This window comes from Musa acuminata, unplaced genomic scaffold (genome assembly GCF_036884655.1).
Source record: "Musa acuminata AAA Group cultivar baxijiao unplaced genomic scaffold, Cavendish_Baxijiao_AAA HiC_scaffold_1096, whole genome shotgun sequence".
In the NCBI taxonomy this organism is placed as follows: domain Eukaryota; kingdom Viridiplantae; phylum Streptophyta; class Magnoliopsida; order Zingiberales; family Musaceae; genus Musa; species Musa acuminata.
This window is the reverse complement of record NW_027021309.1, coordinates 244,007-261,435: the sequence shown is the minus strand read 5'-3', so window position 1 is coordinate 261,435 and position 17,429 is coordinate 244,007.

The window sequence follows — 17,429 nt, the reverse complement described above, 5'->3', positions numbered from 1 at the left end:
GGCTTGCTTTTGACGGGCCCTGGATGGCTGGCTTGCTGCTTCCGGGTGCTCTCTTGTCTCTGTGCATTCTGCTGCACCGCATTAAATAGATCCGGAGGTCAAACTCTTATCTCTCTTGACTTGGCTGCTGAGTTCATTTCTTTGGCTCTTAGCACCTTCTTAGGCAATCTCCTAGAACCATTGCATTGCTTCCTTGATAAGCGCATATGCTGGTTCTTTAGGCTTGTTTGTCACTGTGTCAATCACATCGTAAAAACTACTACGAGCATAAAGGGGTAGAGATTTGTTCTACTTTAGTGCTTTCCCTTAGACTTACTAATGAGAAAGGTGGATCAATAAGCCAGACTGGGAATCAAGACCTGGGCAATCCCTACAGAAGGACAGCAAATGATGAAATGGGTGGCCTTTACTAAACTTCGGTATCTTAAAGCGGCAGAGCGGATGTCGGCAAAAACACTCTCATCTAACTTTTCTACTGTATTGGTCTGCTCTACTTCAACTGAAATCATTACCTCTCATCTGACTTTGATACTGCTATTATTGTGATATTATTGCTTTTCCACTGCTATTATAGTTATATTATAGTATTGGTCTGCTCTACTGCAAGCTTCTATCATTGCATTGCCTCTCATCTCACTCTCTCCCCTACAATAAAGATATTAGGCTTGAATATTGATTGAATAATTCTGTGTTTCCAGATCGTATAGACCCACGGAGCCCTACTCCTACTACTCCGACTTCATACCCAACCATATCTTGTCTTGCTGCTGACCTATTACTTGGTACCTACCTAGAAGATTTCTTGGCTTTGCTACCGTTCCGCTTACTTGATCCGAGATACCGCACAGCATCCCTTTTTTCATTCGTCAAATGGAATTGAGTGCTCCCCATTATAGAAGAGGGTAACCCAGAAGTAACCGAAAGAAAGTAACCTAGAATAAAGTAACCTAGAATCAAATAACCTAGAATAAAGTAACCGAAATAAAGTAACCAACTCTTATCTTAACTCAACAAACAACGGAACAAGCTAACAACGTAACAACTCGCATCAACGCCATCTTATTAATATTAATAAAGAGCTTCTCTATCTTTCTCGCTTCCTTGATTTATACCCTTCCTTTCGCCAAAGAATAAGCACCTATAAGTGGGGAAGCTCACTGCCTAAAGCTTTTGAATTCCCTGCTCGCTTTTCTTTCGCGCCTATTGTCTTGATAGCAGCTCTCTTAGGTGGACATTGTCTTGTTTGCTTTCGCGCTATAAGTATAGGAAGGGCCTTCAACGGCAAGCAAAGCATCCTTTCTTTCCTTCATATAGGAGTTCTCTCTCTCAAGGAATCTTCTCCCTGTCCCTGATGCCACTAAAGATTGGACTATACAACTATGGGACGGCTACTCAAGAGGTAGCGAAAAGGAAAGATAGGCTCAAGAAGGGGCCTCGTCGTTTAGCTATCGAAAGCCAGCAAGAAAGCACTTTCGCACAGAATCAATCACATAGCAAAGACTTTTCCCTTAAGGCTACTAGCCCCCCTTTTCCATAAAAAGAAGCAAAGCGCATGGCGATAAAGTTAATGAAATCAGGCAGACCGATGGATAAGAGAGAGAAGAATCCCAGAGAATAGGCTCACAAGATATCAGATGAAGACTGAAGCGAATCAGTGTTTTTTCTGAATTAGAAAACATCCTCCTCTCCTCTTCTTTACCCCACTGAGCGGTATAATCATAAACAAGTAATCTCCAATCCACTAATAGGTTGAAATTGGGTAATCACTTTCGAGCACTGAGGATTCTTTAATAAAGCAAACCCTCCAGTCCTATCTTGCTACCACTTTCCAGTTTAGAGATCCTACATTCCCAATGGCAGAGAAGAAGGAAGGATTCAAGCTGGAAGGAAGCAATAGAGATTCATCCAATATAGAGAGATTATACCTTTAGAGATTCTCTTCGATCCCCTAAAGGGAAGTGCCCATGCAATAGAATCCATGTTTAGAATCCAAGCGAGCTACTGTCCGGTCTAACAGCTACTGGTCTAAGAGATAACACATTTGTTTTGATCTTTCTATTAAAGTACTAGTGGCGTTACGGATGAAGACGGGGAGTGAGCAGGTTAGAAGTCGGGCAGCAGTCTTATCACTTCCAGGAAGACCTATATATTTGGGAGTAGAGCGGCAGAAGGAGGTCTTTCTTCCCCAATAAATCTACAAAGGTTACTAGTCTAAGATCGTAGACAAAAGACGGATCATCAATTCTTTTGACTATTTCTTTAGAGCCTAAAATGAGAAAGAAATGCTAACGAGGCGAGGGTCAATGAGGCCCACGAAGGAAACCAGCAGCGTAAAGGCTCTTTCAAAGGGGCAGGGACGTAGCATAGGCCGACTCATAGGATAAGACTGTGCGTGTGAATCCCGAGAGTTCCTTTTCATTCCATTCCTAAAAGGGCTGGCTACTCTTACTATTTGGAAAGAGCTTGTTTAAAGCATCTTCTATTGCTCACTTTATCAGTCGAATTCCAGTTTCGGGAGATCACCTTTCTCAGGGAAGAATAAAAGAAAGCACTTACTAACTGAATGACTTAAAAAGAAAGCACTTATCATTCAGGAGAGCGGGAAAATCAAGATTCATTAAGTTTGGTCCTAGAGATCCTTACTAAAAAGAGAAGCATATTACAATCAATTGTAAGGCATGAACCAAATGGGGGATTGACTTGAAAGTGGAGCGTCGCGATCTATTGGCAGGAATGAATGTGAATGAGAGAAAGGAAGAATAGAATGATTGCGCTTGCCCCAGCTCCAAAGGGGGGAATAACAGTATGGAATAAAAGAAGACGTCGTGGGCAGATAGAAGACTTACCGGAGTACAAAGGAATTCCTTGCTCCACTAGTATACAACTTTCCATGTAGATATTCAAGCAAATGGTATATAGGCCCGAAAGCTAAGACGAATTCGAATTGACAAGATGTGAGTAGTGGCCAAAAAGAGAACTCCCGTGGACTCACCACTACCAGTTTTGGACTCGCGCCTTGCTTTGAACTCAGAAAGAGAGGCATAGACTCTCACAAATGTTCATAGACAAATAGACTCTCACTAATGTTCATAGACAAGTAAGGTAAGGAAAAAGATAGAAGGTATATAAGACCAAAGGAGGCTAAGAAGAAATAAGATAGCATGTTGGAAGAGAGCAAGTAGGAGTGAGAAAAGCGAAAGATGGAATATGACTAAAAGAAGGAAGCAAGCAAATTCAAGATGAGAGCAGCTAGCAAGCATAAGTCGGAACTAAGCAAGCAGGGAAAGTATAAGCGCCTTTAATTGCGCTCTAGTACAGGGAGAAGGAGAAAGCTGTGGTGGGGACAAAGGGACAAGAGGGTATCGAAATGCATTCCTTTGCTTGACCTTTTAGAGATTGATCCTATAGTCTCCATATAAATACCTATGTCTGGATAGAGTCGGGGTGGATAAGATCAGATCGACACTATTAAAAGAGAGAATAAGTATATTAAAAGAAATCCAAAGTGGAGGGTCCATAGCAAAAGATAGATTTACATAGAAATCACTAAAGAAAAGGATGTGTGCCCGGGGCTTGAATATCAAATCCATTTAGCCAATACACCAGGTAGACGTTAAGCCCATAAAAGAACTCCATCTCTGGTCGCCGACAGTCAACGCAACACAATCACCTCTATCGTATGATTGACTTAGCGCTGAACATGAAAGATTCCCCAGGGGCTTATACTCGGCTGCCGAACCGTACGTGACTCGTAGGCTCTTCTATCGAAGGTCGAAGCTATGCCTGGACTATCTCCTTTTATAACTGGCACAAGAACTCCCAGCTCTACTGTATGGAATGAAGTCTTTGAATCCGGAGACTAGGAACTCAACAACTTGTCCACTGGCGCATATCAAAGAAAAGTCAGAGAAGAAAGAGCATTAGCCCAAGCTAGAGCATTTAAGGTTTGGTGGCAATAGGGAACGGCCAACACACTCAACACAAGTAATGCATGCCTTTCATCGGGGTAAATAAAGAGCTATCGTACGAGGGTGGAAACAGGAATTGGGACTGGGCCTCCCGGCTTGAAACTACTGGAGCTTTAGCCATTAGTCTAGCTCACCCCTGATTTGGCCTGGATCTTTTAGCGAATTGGATGATCGGTAAGATATTAGTTGTCCCCTCGCTCTCCTATATATGATCCCTATATATTTACCTTGAGCAAGTGAATTTCCCAACTCCAAATCTATAAAGCTTTTCAATCGGACAACTTTCGAAAACAGCATGTTTTTCGTCATCAAGAGTAAGAGGATGCTTTTAGAGAGTCCTCATCAGTCAGAACTTATAGAGTAGTAAGTAAGCAGATAGAGTAGTAAGTAAGCAGATAGAGTAGTAAGTAAGCGAAGATGGGCGGTGGTGGGGAGAGGGAAGAAGCTCACGACGAATCGTTTCGGCCACTCGACGGAAAGGGAAAGCAAAAACGAGTCCCTTACCTTATTTTGATGCTTAAAGAAAGCAAGCATGGTCACATCTTAATTGAAATAGAATTGAGAAATATGCCGCTGGTAGCATTCCCTGACTCGGTTCCGCTGGTAGCATTCCCTGACTCGACGAACTATCCGAAGCACAGGAGTGCTCTTTCCTTGAGCCCCTACTGTACCTTAACTTATTGTTTGGCTCGAGTTAACCAGGGCGATGGCCTTCACCTTCCCCGAGCCCCTCCGCGCGGTGATTGATCCCACCGCATTTCTTGCCCTGCCCACTTCTTCGTCATCAGCCCCCAAAGTCGGGAATCGCCGAGAGACGAGACTCAGGGCTCTTCCAGAAGAAAAGACAAGGAAAGAAAGGAGTCTGATCTCTATAGAAAAGAGTTATGTCATAACAAATAAATGAATCTATCTATTGGAATCTGTCTCTATATCTTCATCTATGGGGTCATACTTATGGTGCTTTTTGTGTACTGGTTCCCTCCTCGCTGGGAGAGGGGATCTTCCATTCTTCCTGTGGATCCAGCAAGAGTCTCCGAGGACTTAGTAAGCTCCGACTCCAACCTTCTATGAAAAAGCCTGACTTTAAGTCATCTTGCTTTCTGTGGTGAACAGGTCGAGGGGAGCAGCAGCCGAAACCGTGATCTTTAGCCCAAAATGTCATTTTCGTGTCTTTATGTTAGCCAGTTAGTTCCAAACAATAGGAACGGGCATCTTTCGGGAGTAGCAGAAGGATAAGAGCAACGGGGGCATGATCTGAAAGTGTTCTACTCAGGTGCTGAAACAGTAGTGTGGAGAAAGGGAACTTGCCAGCATGAATTGATTAGGCTTCTGTCCTACCAACCTTGCTCGGATACAAACATCTTCCTATTGGTTATTACACCAACTTGATACCAAGGAAACCAGCATTGCATCTATCTGTTTTGCTAGAGATATGGCTTCATGGAAATCGTCTATGGAACGGTACCGAAGGAGGGTCGGGTCCCTCTCGTTTGCATAAAGGAGAGTGTTGAAATCAATCCAGATTAGCCAGCAGGGCATTTCTATTTGCGATAGCACGTGTAGCTGCTGCCATAGTTCTCTGCGGTCAACAATCGAACACCTTGCGTACACAAAGGATAACACAGCCTCTATCTACCGTGCGCACAATTTGGTTCCTGAAGGTAACCGATTTGCTCATGAGAGTGCTGAAGGGTTAGCTGAGTTGGTAACTTCCTTTTTCTTACCTAAATCTTTACACATTTTAGAACAATGAAATTATCCATTCCCTATCGCTTGCAAAGAGCCTCCGCTTTCTTGCTATCTATCAGAAGTTCCTTAATTGCTATCAATTGAACTCTATGCTCCATGATAAGCGTCTTCCGTCTTCTAAGCGCAAGAAGTGAGGTGAGGGAATTCCTATATTCTTGTGGGGGTTGAGACTATCCTCCGAGTACTCTAACCACCTATAGGCGAATGAATAATGTTAGAAAACAGAGATGAGATGCATAGGCTAATAATAGGCTAATTAATTGATTATTTCATCCATACAGAGAGCGGGAAGTCCTTTATTCTAGTTAGTATAGAGAAGAAGGGGGCTCGGCCTGCAGGAGTACTTAATCTCGGGACTACCACGAGGCTTGCCTTCTTTAGAAAGACCAAAAGCCAACAATAAGGTTCCAGACATCAATGGCTTAAGAGTCTACAGAGTCATCATGACCTAACTCAGAGTCAGTTGTTGCGCTAACGTTAAGGGTGCCTCTATATTCCACTTACTCTCGGTTTCGGGTAACAAGCTACTAAACAATTTCAAACTCACTTGTTGGAAGAAGCCAGAGAACAAGCTTTAAGATGTGTTGTAACTCTAACAAGCTTTAAGATGTGTTGTAACTCTGATCTATTACTAGGAACGCTAGATTCAATGATTTTGCACTCCATTCTCCTATCCTAATTAGAGTTAGCTTAAGTACGGTAGCGAGTGTAAGTTGTCAAGTTCGCTTTTTCATTAAGTAAGTAAGGAGCGATGTTAGGTTCTTATATGATAGTTTATAGCTAGATGAAATTGCTGGTTGACTAAACACAGGTCTTACAGCTAGTTTCATGCAAGTCTCGTATCTTGGTTTCGTAGCCTGTTGAGTATAGAGAAGTTTCGTATCTTGGTTTCGTAGCCTGTTGAGTATAGAGAAGAAAGGGAACAAGCAACCAACCCGTCTTTTCAAGCAAAAGAGAAGAAAGTCAATGAAACCAACCAAAAAGAAAGGCAAGAAAGTCAATGAAACCCATTTTGATGCGCTCGAAGTAAAGCAGTAGAAACCTTTTCCTTTGTTACTATTCTGATATAATGTATGTGCCACTTCTGAATTCGAAATGAAATAACTAAGTTTTCAATCAAAAGGAAAGAACAAGCAACGGGCTAAGGGCCAAGCAACGGCGCGCCAAGACACGTATAATGACCGCCAAGACACTACTAACGACCGCCAAGGCTCCAACAAAGGAGTCCAAGAATCCAACTGGTAAGTATAAGCGTTAAAGCCAAGTAAGTATATTATACCTTAGCAATAAGTAATATAAGTAGCTACTAGGCAAGTCGACAATAAAAGATGCTGGATCAGGACCAGACTCAGTTGAAGGAGAGTTCAATTCGAAAGGAAGTGTTTCGGGTGCTGAAAGCCTTTTGAAAGGTGAAAGTTTGTATAAACAGGGTAGAGTATAGAGCTTGTGCGAGGAGAGAGTTGTAGCTACCTTATAGGGGTGTTAGCAAAGGATACTTAAGCAGAAAGAAAGGGTGCTCTTGGGAAGACGCGAAAACGGTGTCCATTCAATATATAATGAATAATTAGCTAAGATCAGATTCTCTGTACAGAGCTCCTAACTTAGTTAGACAAATTCCCATGATTGCAACCTTGAGAGATGACTTTATGGGGCGAGGGATTGGAACCTCCAGTAATCAACTAATAGCACAAGTAGCCGTGGCTGATACTGCGGGAAGAGACAAGCGAGACGAGTACTCACTGGTTACGGCACACATGCATCCAAAGCCATTAAGCCAAGGAGAGAGCGTTAAAGGAATACTTTCTGTTCTGCCCTTTTGTTCGCTTTTGTGCCACGTTTGACTCTTCATTCCACTCTTAAGAAAGCTCCTGTCGGATGGACTCAAATGACAATCTTCGAAAAGACATGGAGAACAGTATCCCTTGGCAGCGTTACGGATGAGTCTAGCGACACCCTTTGTTCGAAGTGGTAAAAACGATGTTGCTCCGAGCAGGAGTGGGAGAGTTCGAAAGAGAATTGTTTCACCTTATTCGCAGCTTCGCCCCTACTAGTTTCTATCAATGGGTTTTCATTATCAGCGGGAATTCAAATAACCTACTCTAACCATGAGAAATGGGGGAACCCCAGAAGTGGTTAGAAGATGAAAAGAATCATAATGATGCCTACGAAAAGCAAGCGGAGGGGAGAACTACAGTTTCCAAAGAGATGTTACCCTTAAGATTGCGGGAGGGACAGTTATATCCTTTAACTGTAGGGGTTATGATTGTTTTAATGAAGTTTGGGAAGATTGAGTGAGGCCCAATTGGATGTGACAGCTGAGATATGGAGGAAATATCTAATGGAACCCACTCACTTGGTTACGAAGCATTTCTATTTATCTTGCAAGAATTTTGGTAGTAGTGAAATTAGCAAAATCCACTCATTCTCCTACACAACCCAACCGAACCCTATACATCAAAATGGTTTCTATCGATACAAATTTGGAACATGAGATAAAACCGAATCTAATCACAAGATGAACCAATAACTCTATCCATGAAGATTCTCTCTGACACGTTTCTTGCTCTTCGTCGTCGTAACTAGTCAGGGTAACCTTTTTGACATGAAATTGAAACCTAAAAAACACTTTATTAGGAATGAACCTATGCTGTGCTTTCGCCCTAACAATTTATCGAACTTGCATCAGGGAGTTAATCCCACTGCGGCTGGGGATCAAGTAGCAAGGTATGCATGCACACAGAGGACCATGCCCTTCGAAAGTAAACATCAATATGCTGATCGGGAAATTAAGAGAACGGATTTCTAAGTCAACATTTTCGCTTTCTTAGGTGGCATTCCCTGAATTAAGATTACCATATGAAAGAAAGTACCATCCTGCTCTGCTACTTGTTTCTTGATCTCTGAATTTGAGGCTTCGTTGCGCCTCCCCTTGGGCCCCATCTTTTATTGAGTGATTCCTAACTGCTTGCCTTACTAAATTAATGTAGTGGTTTCGCTTCAGCTTCCCTTAAGAACGGAGTTTTCTATAAACTGGATGAGCTAAGCAAATCAATCCCCTTCTTGGATCACTTCCAATAGATATCCATCGGGCAAAGAGCTTTGATCACTTCAAATAGGTATACATCGGGCAAAGATCAGACATTCCCCTACGATCTGGAACGAAATGAGAATCTACTTTTCCATAGGGATCGGTACTCTCCAATCAATGGTCCTAGTCCTAAGTCAAGATTCAGCGACGGAGAAGTTCAGATAATCCAATGGAACAAAACTCATTTGATCACGGGTAAGACGTGGGCTATCCGATATGAGGGAATGTAAAGGGCGGATCGATTCGATTTGGGCTTGGCTTTGATTCTCACTTTAGGGCAGTGTCCCTGGAGTCGTCTCCCACCTCAACTGAATTTGACAATAGAACGCTTTCTCGAAGGCGAGGGTTGCTCAGTCGACCTTTAGAAGATGAGGCTCAGGTGAAGGCAGAGGTTAAGGAGCATGGCTAAATGGAATTTATAAGTAAGCAGAGCTACAAGGGGAGGAAGGTCTAAGGAAGATCGGTGGGCTCCGACCGGATGAGGCTATGGAATTCATAGGTTTTGTCCGTTTAGTAACTCTTTGGGAATTCATAGGTTTTGTCCGTTTAGTAACTCTTTGCCGGTTCCTTAAGTTTCCACCATTGAACATGTGAATCCTCTAAGATCAAGTCTCTATCTGAACATATGAATCCCTTCGAAGATAAAGTCTCTAGCTCTGGGAGGTCTCCCGCATCGCCATATGGTTGGGACTGGGCGATGCTAATATGAAAGAAAGGGAATCTAGCTTTCCTCACTGAAATAAGCACATAGGAACAATCATGGTATACTACACTTGAACATTGAACTGGTAACCTTGCTTCTTATTTGAAGATTGAGTCTACCTCTCCCCCTATCGGGCTTACCTTCCTGCTTCTTAGACTGGAACTGCTACACCCCCTTGCTTAAGGAATCCAAACACTATCGATAAGAATACAAATAATAAGCCCCAGCCTTACTCACTAGCAGCACACCGGCACTCCTAACTCGAACTCTTCCACTAATACACCACAATAAAGCCTTTTACTACCGCTTCTCAGACTTTATCCCCTGGGTTTCATTCCCTTACAGCTTACTTATATTATTTATCTCCACTATCAGGTAGTAGTACCCGAAAAAGTTGGTACTGAATAACAATAGCGAACATCAGCTTTGAACTACTGACTATAAGGAATTGAGCCAAGGTATACTAGAATAGAGCTACTACTGGAAGGAATGAAATCACGACTGATAACACTGCCAACAACACTGACTCGTCACACAATCAAACCTTACCCCCGCGTAAGAGGGACAAGCCTAACTCACCAGGTAGTCAATCCTTATAGCTCACCTCTTCGCCAAGCCTTATTCTCTATGTCCAGTTCCAAGCCTTCTTCTTTTGTCCACCCAGCCTTATTGCATCACTCCCGAGCCAGACACTACCTTATCCTAGTCCGGAAACCACCGTCAACAAGACTTTAGTTCACCTTTTTGACTTCTTAGCCTTAAAACTCCAGCTAGCTCTTCAGCCTCAACTACTTTATATCGTTCTTTGCACTATAACTGCTATTCTGACTTATCTACTTTATTACCTTATATTATAGTATGCCTCCCTTAACACTCATTCCTTATTGACAATATAGGACTTCAACCAATACTAAAAAGAACGTGAACTAGTGTTTCTAATACTTTCTCTTATGAAAAGGAATTCAATCAGTACTGGCGGGAATCCCACTAATAAGGAAGTAAGAGAGTTTGAAACCCATGCTTGTAAGAATGAAAACAGGTCACTCCAGGAATGAGCCACAACGAGACTTTCACTTGAAATGAGGTACTACTAATGAGGCTTCTACTCATAGCTATAAGACAAAAGGAAATAACCCCAGAACGAGTGAACTGCTCCTTGCTTTGGTAACTACAACTACTAGGGTCGAGGCTGGAACCCACTACTACAAGATTGGGACTAGTGCTTATGATACTTTAACTCATATCAACAAACAGGGCTTTCACTACTACTGGTAACACTCGAACTCGGAACTAGGGCCTCCACAGCTGGCTTTCAGCTCCTTGCTTTCCAACTGCAAATCCTTGTTTGGTTCCTGTAGTTACTGGCTCTCGGGCCTACGACCCTATATCTAAACCTATCTCTCTTTCCTAACTGCCTCGCTACCCTATCTTTGATTCTGGTATTGCTGATAAGGATCTCCTCTATATTCGCCTGTTAGTTAGTCTTTCCTGGCTCTAAGGCCAAACACTACTTCATATAAGAATGAAATGGGTAAAATCAAGAATACAGATATGATCTAGCGCACCCAGCTACTAACTATAAGATTTGAGCTACTAACTATGAGACAGCAATTCTTAACTATAAGAGTCAAAACACTGATAACAGCAATTGCACTTAGGGCATAATCAACCGCTACCAATCAGACTCTGAACTCAGGCTTGAAAACGACTATTAGAAAGAATCAAATCAACAACAAGGAATAGAGCCAATAACTACAATGCTCAAACTAAGAACTAAGGCTTTCACTGCTAACTCGGAAGTCAACTACTATGGGCAAGACTCCTGGTTGGAACTCACGCTTTCACTGCGACTAATAAGGCTTACCTCGCTAACAAAGGATGGAAACCAATAGGCATTAGACTTAGACAAAGAAGTAGGAATGAAAGAAAGTTGTCAAAGAAGTGGGACTTGCTCTAGACTTTGACTATATACTTTGTTGAGCTCCCGAAAACAGTGAGTCTCCAAGAGAAGTATCCGGGTGTTGGTAAGAATCAATTCCATGCTTGGAAGCTCTAAGTGAATGCCCAGTTCCAGTTTACAGTGGAGAAGAGCCAGAGCCAGTACTTTACCTAGACCTCGCCTCAAAGCAGAGCAGTGGAATCTGTCCTGTGTGTTCGGGGCGCCTATTTGTTCTTAAAGGTTTAGGATCAATTTCCGTAGTTTTTCTGTTGACTTTATCGATTCCTTAAGTTTTCAGTAAACACCATTCTTGGTAGTGGTAGCGCAGCTCTTTTGACTCCTCTGGCTCTTTGGACTCTTTTTTCTAAAGTTCAAGTTATAGGAGAAGAAGCCTTAGAATAGCCTGTTATAGTTCAGCGGTTAGGTTTCATCAATATTTTGGAATGAGTTTTGAAAGGCTTTACCGAGTTTACGAGATAGCTACACTCAGATGATAAACTACTGAAATTTCCACAGTACATACACTGTACACATAATTATATATTATCTTATTAATAGTAGGGGATGTTCTTATAGCTACGTTGCTTGGCCTATTCCTTAGTGAAATACTAGTTCAATACCGGGTAGTAAACTCCATTCTCTACCTTTCTTATGATATCCCTAGGGCTACGATACCTCTGTAAACTAGACCTTAATCCGGCTCGGCTCCTATACATATGGCTCTGTCCTGCAAGCGGACAAGTAACTGTCTTCCTCACCCGCATCAAAGCTAGTAAGATATTATTACCCAACTTATGATCTTTCTGAGGCATCTTATCGAGTTGCAAACACAGATTACTTGAGAACGGCATCTGCTCTTGCATCTTCTGAAAACAATACTTTCAATTGACAATTATGCTGCTGAAGATCTGAAAACAGCTCCTGCTTCTTATGCTTCTGGAACTCTCTGTGCTTAGTCAAATCCAGTACTTTATTATTGCCCGACGAAAACTTGACTCGTTACTATCGGAAACAGAAGCATTTGCCGAGAAACTCCAACTTATGGTTTTATTACAGTATTTGGACAAGCGAGTCCTCATTTTGTTGGCGTTAGCGAGTTTAGTCTACTCTCCTCTCCTGTTACAGAAATCCATACTATAGCCACTATCTAGATTCCATTCAGAAAGCTTACCATCTTAACGCGCCCGTAGAGAGTCAGAAGTTTCCCTCTTATATGGAATTATTGCCCTGCGTGTTTGCTTCTTTGAATAGAAGAGAAGATAGGTTAACAGGCGGACCATAATTGCCTTTCTTCGCTCTTGCCTCAGCCTCGGTAAAGGAAAGGTACACACCACGCTGTAAACCCTTCTTTCTCGCCGAGTTGTAAGACCTCCGCTCTGGAACTTATTCACACACGAAACTTATTGTCTTGCTAGAGCTCCTTGTCCTTGTACTTCAACTAATGACCTTGAAGTTTCAGAACAAATATCGGCATCAGCAGTTCGCAAGTCAGCAACAAGTGTTGTCGACGATGGAAGCCAAGAAAGTTCCAGTGACTGTGAAATCTGTGGCAGCAGCAAGCGGTTCAACAAGTTCAGTGTAGTTTGGGGCAGAATCCTATGGCTCTATACCCATATTGAGAGTACTAGTCGGTTTCAGCGGCGAACTCTACTCTTCTCTTATAGCTAATATATTATCTAAACTCGGAAACAGACAGTCCAATGAATTAATTGAAAGCCTAAATACTGGAGCAATTAGGAATTGACTTTCAAGCAAGGGCGGGCGCCATACATGTATTTGATTATTGTTGTTCGGGGTAAGTTAGGTTATTTGTAGGGGTGCTGAATGCAGAGGTATTATTATGGAAATGCTGGGGGATTAAAGGAAATGCTGGGGTGAAAGTCTCCAACTAGAAATATGGTGGAGCAGGGGGAAGGATCTGAGTCTAAAGCCGGGGAGCGGTCAAAAGTATTGTTCTATATCCGAGTCGAGTTCCTGTTATTGGCTCTAAGTCTACTAGAGAGGTTATTGGCAGAGCGGCCTGTTCTGTTGTCGACTCTTATTGCAAGGAAAGCTGGGGCAGGGTTAAGGGTTGCAGGGGCAAGGTTAAGGTCATAATATCAGTACTGGCTTTTGCTTTGAAGCGTGTTGTCAATCCAATCAGTTTCGTGGAATGAGAGTAGTATCTGGAAGCTCCGCGTCGGTTAGGTGAAGTAGACCAGACAATAAGTGTAGAGTTCGCCGTTGTGCTAACATGGCAAACAAGTATTATTCAAACAAGTATTATTATAAACAAGTATTATTATAGTTATTATTATGAAAACGAGTATTATTATTGTATTGAACACAAGCAACGAAGAGTTAACCCTTCACCAGATAAGATAGAGTCTACTGGAAGAAAGTAAGCTACATATGCATCATCGGGAGAAAGAGAAGAATATGCATCATCGGGAGAAAGAGAAGAAGTTATATAAAGAGAAGAAGCTCTATAAGCAAGGAGCGGGTCCGGGCCTAACAGAGGAAACATAAGAATCCGATAGGTATAAAAGATTGAAGTTTACCTGCCCACTGAGACTATCTACGAAAAAGCAAGGTCTCGCTATACTACTTTTATCGTCCTCGGACCCGGATACTGATAGCCCTAGCCCTGAAGAAGCCTATGAAGGGAAATCTGGGACCCCATGCTTCCTAGCGCATTAGACTAAGACAAGTAAGAATAATACAAGTATAGTTGACTTACCGGTATTAAACAAGAACAGATGATGGAAAGAAAGTATTTGTTGGCTCTTAGGGCGGTTCTGAAAGGGGAGTTGGAAAGTATGCTGGAGAATTGCCAGTTTGCAAGTAAGCAGCAATACCAGAAAGTAGAGCTCTAGTAAAGGTCGAGGCAGAATCAAACCTGTCGCGGGAAGTCGACTCTCGAATGATAAGTTCAGTATCAAGTTTGGTATCTAGGTGTTGGCGTCAATAATCTCTTTTGGGTGAAAAGGAAGGACCATAATCTTGGTTCAGAAATCGAAGTTATAGTTTCATCTTATGCGGATACAGAAGCCGAATGCGAATACCCACTCCTCGGTGTTGGGGTCAGCAGCAAGTTTAGCGTGGGAATAGCACTTTTTCCAAAGTCAGCAGTAAGCGAAGCGGGAATATAGGCTGTTGATTCTCTTTCTTATTATCTACTTTTCTTCCCCGTTCAATAAATGCATTTTCAGCATATACTTAGTTTTTCTTTGAGTTAGTTCCTTTTGTTGTAGTTGTTCCCTCGGTTCAGAGTTTTGTTTGCCTCTGGTTTTCCTCTCCTAGTTATTTTAGGTAGTTTCTTTCCCCTGTGGGATAGGATCTTCCCGAGTGTGACAGTGTGTTGATTTCCTCTTATGCTTCATTTCTCTCTCTCATAGTAGTTTCTAGTACGAAACCAAGTGTTAGGATCAATACAAATCTCAGGAAATATCTTCTGCTCACCTTAAGTAGGGCGAATAAGACTAGAGAAAGATAGCAAATCGATAAGGATTCAATTAGGATTAGGATTCTCAAAGTAATGAAATGTACTACCATCATTGTTGCTACTCGGCGAACAAGGGCCTAATTTCCATGTTGGAATCTTAGTGGAAGAAAGAGCACAAAAAACAGCACTCCTTCCATACTAAGAAAGGCTTTACCTGAGACTTCATCATTTTGGGGCACAATTTCATGTCTCCTTTTATAGAGCGTGGGCCTCCGTATGCAGGTACACACTAAAAGAGGATCAACAGCCCATAGTTTTGGGGAAACACTCTCTTCAACAAATTCAGGAAACCGCTAAAGCACAAGCACAGCATAAAAAGAGCCAGCCCCCCAATGGAAAGTGGATGTCTTGCATAAGATCCAAAACCTAGATGAGTGGGAGCAACAAGTATATGATGATCCTTAATTACAAGCTCACCTCATTAGGCACTTTAACGCTCTAAAAGCTATCTTCGAAGAGACTATAAGCATCAAGATGAGGCAAAATAGCTTGAAAGATAGGTCAAAAGAGTACTTAATCCAAAAAGGATACCCTAACAAGAATATTCCTTTGACGAGTGAAAGGAAAAATAATGACTTTTAGATGGGATCACATGAAACCTAATCTTGTATAGGCCATTGAATACTAAGGAACTACTATTCTATGGAAAACCCAGTACGAAAAAAACCTAAATGTAGCATATGCTTAGCTCAGTTCTCAACATCTATTCACCATGTGCTAGATTCCGTGATTTCCAAGGAGCACACTACTATTATGATTTCTTTGGGTTTTGGATTCATTTCATTTTCCGGAGGATAGCATGCCAGGATGGGGAAACAATAAAGCTGCTATGGCTGCCTCACACAGCTCTATACTCCAAATACTTGATGGGCAGAAAGATTGTAGGTTCAGTATGGAAGATGTTTTCACAAGAATCTAAATGTACCTGTTATTGCCATCACCAATTCCACCCCTGAATGTATTAGGCATTTAGTCAACTTCCTAGATGGTTTTTGTATATTCTGGTTTGTAAACAAAATAAAGAACTTGGTTTAAGAAAGGGTTGTTGCTACCTTATACAGATGCATTATAAGAAGACTACAGCAGAAAAGTATTCCTTGGGAGAACGCTCAAAACATAAAGATAATGTATAATGAGGAAACCGCACAGATACTTTTTCCTGTTTACAGCTCCAACCAAAACTAAAGACAGAGAGAGTAGCATTGAAAGCCATTTTGATAAGCTCTTACAGGAAGGAGACCGATGCTTATTAACCACCTCCAAAAACAGGTCGCACAAATATACGTTGCCAAAAGGATTCAGTATGAAAGGAAAGATGAGCTCCTACGCTTTATTGCACACTTCAACCCAAGACAGTGAATAGGGGAGCAGCAGGAAAAAGGAGTATTATCGGCTATCGAGTTTGCAACCATACCCCTAAATTGGCGTAGTGAAGTAATCAAAACCATTAATGACTCACTAATTCAATTGCGTGGACTCAGATGTGACTCTTCCACAGGACAGGGAGGCCTATTTCCTTGGGGATTCTTGCCAATCAAGAAACAATCTCATAAGAATCCGGAGTGGTTGAATCTCAGTCAGAGCTCGCCAAGCTACGTAGTTAAGTAGTGCTAAAGGGCTGCTTGGCCCGGAGTAAGGTATTCAGGGCGGTAGGAAAGCAACTACGGTCTCTAGTAATAGCGCTTTATGGCAGGGCAGTCGAACAGGTCATTCTGCAGCAGCAGGGGCTCCTTCGTATTATTTAGAACTCTGTGCTCTGATTATTCTGATTATTCGACTGTGTTCCTTGATACCGTGCTTCTTCTTGATACTTTAATAACGGCCAAGTCCTGAGGAACGTCGACTTTCTAGTATTTCTCCCTACAGGGGTAGGAGGTCCGTTTTCATCTGATTCATTGAGTTGATTGAACCTTGCGGGCGGCTTTGAAGCTGACTGAGCCAAATAGCCGATATTGCGCACTCGTGCTTCTTAAAAGAAAGGCCTCTCCCCCTTCGATCCAACTGCTGCTGGCAATGTCAAAAGCAATCCCGGCTACACCTACTAAGCCGATAGCTGCCATCAAAGGGAGGGAACGAGTGATCCAATATCCATCTTCTCTGGCCGAGCCAATCAATCTTTTGGAAGTGAAAAGCACTCCCTCTCTTCGTCTCCCAAACCTAGGTCTCTCTCTTCTAGTCCCTCATACTCCACGGTAGGTGAATGCCATCCAGCTTACTCCAATTCATCAATTTCTCTTCCCTGGGACCTATGAACCAACGAACAGCAGCGAAAGGAAATGATTTGTTAACCAATTACTGATAAAGAATCTTCGAATTCTCAGAAGTGCGATCGATCTCTCTTCTCTGCATCGTAATCCACAAAATAGGCATACGAGAATATGCGTCATCCATGATCTGAATCCACTGAGGCATCCAAATCTTTATCCCTCCTTCCTAATAAACGTGCCTCAGCCTCAAGCATTGATCCTTTGCTTAGATTTCCTTAGGCTGCTATGAAA